At 35.9% G+C, this 2,395-nt stretch overlaps 1 pseudogene; it reads left to right on the forward strand.

Annotated features, from left to right (window-relative positions):
• Positions 1-308: 308 nt before the first annotated feature.
• On the forward strand, positions 309-640 carry LOC112665661 (60S ribosomal protein L35a-like; annotated as a pseudogene).
• Positions 641-2,395: the final 1,755 nt, after the last annotated feature.

Here is a 2,395-nt window from a genome sequence, read left to right on the forward strand (position 1 = left end):
CAAAATGAGGAGACAGAGGAATACGTACCAAATTAAAGGACAGGACAAAATAACAGCAAGAGACCTAAGCAAAAGAGATAAATAACATGCCCCATAGAGAATTTTAAATCATGGTCATAAAGATACTCACTAGACATGAGAAAAGAATGGAGGACTTCAGTAAGACCCTCAACAAAGAGACAGAAAACCTAAGTAAGAACCAATCAGAAAAGAAGAAGTCAATAACTGAAATTAAAAATACACTAAAGAGCTCCAACATTTTGGAGCCAGTGGAGGCCTGTTGGGAAAGGACTCCTAAAATGATGAGTATGTCTGGAAGGCTATGGTCCAAGGCCATTTTTGCTGGCTATCTGTGGGGTCTCCAGAACCAGATGGAACACACAGCTCTTCTTAAAATTGAAGATGTTTATGCTTGAGAAGAAACTGAATTCTATCTAGGCAAAAGATGTGTTTATGTGTACAAACCAAAGAAAAACACAGTGACTCCTGGTGCAAACCAAATAAAACCAGAGTAATCTGGGGGAAAGTAACTCATGCTCATGGAAACAGTGGCACAGTTCATGCCAAATTCCAAAGCAAATTTCCCACTAAAACCACTGGCCACAGCACCCATGTAATGCTGTACCCCTCAAGAATTTAAGCTTACTGAAAAGTAGGGGCACCTGGTGGCTTAGTCAGCTAAGTGTCTGATTCTTGGTTTTGGCTAGGTCATGATCTTAGGTTCATGGGATCAAGCCCCACAATAGGCTCTGCACTCAGTGCAGAGTCTGCTTGATATTCTCTCCCTTTCCCTCTGTACCTCCCCCTACTCACACACTGTCTCTAAACAAATAAATAAAACTTAAAAATACAAAATTACTGAAAAGTAAAGGTATAGATTTTTTTAAAAGAATAAAAGAAATAAAATGAATAAATACTAAAGGGAATGCAAAATAGACTAGAAAGCTAAGAACCAATCAGTGACCTGGAAAACAGTAATGGAAAGCAATCAAGCTGGAAAAAAGAAAAAAAAAGAAAGAAGAAAGAAAGAAAGAAAGAAAGAAAGAAAGAAAGAAAGAAAGAAAGAAAGAAAAGAAAAGAAAAGAAGAAGAAGAAGAAGAAGAAGGAAAAGAAAGAAAGAAAGAAGAAAGAAAGAAAGAAAGAAAGAAGAAAGAAAGAAAGAAAGAAAGAAAGAAAGAAAGAAAGAAAGAAAGAAAAAAGAAAGAAGAAAGGGAGGAAGGAAGAAAAGAGTAATTAAAATGAGAATAGGAAAAAAATAAATTAAATAAAAATAGAAATAAATAAAAAATAAAAAATAAAAATGAGAATAGGGCAGCCCAGGTGACTCAGCGGTTTAGTGCTGCTTTCAGCCTACGGCCTGATCCTGGAGACCCGGGATCGAGTTCCACATTAGGCTCCCTGCATGGAGCCTGCTTCTCCCTCTGCCTGTGTCTCTGCCTCTCTCTCTTTCTGTGTATCTCTCATGAATGAATAAATAAAATCTTTTTTAAAAAATTAGAATAGATTAAGGGAACTCATAGACACCATCCAGTATAATAACTTTCACAACTCAGGGATCCCAGAAGGAAAAGAGAGAAAGAAGGGGGCAGAAAATTTATTTGAAGAAATAGCAGCTACTTTCTGAAGCTAACTTCCTGAATCTTGGGAAGGAAACAGTCATTCAGATTCAGGAGGCACAGAGAGCCCTTAACAAAATCAACCCAAGGAGGTCCACACCAAGGCAAATAATAGTTAAAATGAGAAAAAACAGTGTTAAAGAGAGAATTCTAAAAGCAGCAAGAGAAAAGAAAATGGTTACGTACAAGGGAAACCTCATTTTTCAGCAGAAACTTTGCAAGCCAGAAGGGAGGTACATGACATACTCAAAGTGCTGAAAGAAAAAAATCTGAATCCAAGAATACTCTCTCCAGCAAGGCTTTCATTCTGAATAAAAGGAAAAATAAAGAGTTTCTCAGGCAAAAGAATTTATCACTACTAAACCAGTCTTACAAGAAATATTAAAGGAGACTCTGTGAGTGGAAAGAAACACCATAAACACAGGTAAGAAAAGTAGGAAGCATAAAAGCAGTAAAATTGATTATATCTGTACAAATCAATCAAGGGAATCACAAAATATAAGAATGTAAAGTGTGACACCACATACATAAAATGTGGAGGGGAGTGGAGTAAAATTTTAGGGCTGTAAGGATAGGTTAAATTAAATGACCATCAACTTAATATAATTGACTGCTATATGCATGAGATGACATAAATAAACCTAACAGTAACCACAAATCAAACCACAAATAAAAAACTGGTAATAAATATGCAAAAAAGTAGAGAAAAAGAATCCAAGTATATTATTAAAGAAAGACAGTAAACCATGAGAGAGCAAGAAAAGAAAGGAACAGAGAAA

The sequence above is a fragment of the Canis lupus genome, chromosome 27, assembly GCF_003254725.2.
Source record: "Canis lupus dingo isolate Sandy chromosome 27, ASM325472v2, whole genome shotgun sequence".
NCBI classification, from domain to species: Eukaryota; Metazoa; Chordata; class Mammalia; order Carnivora; family Canidae; genus Canis; species Canis lupus.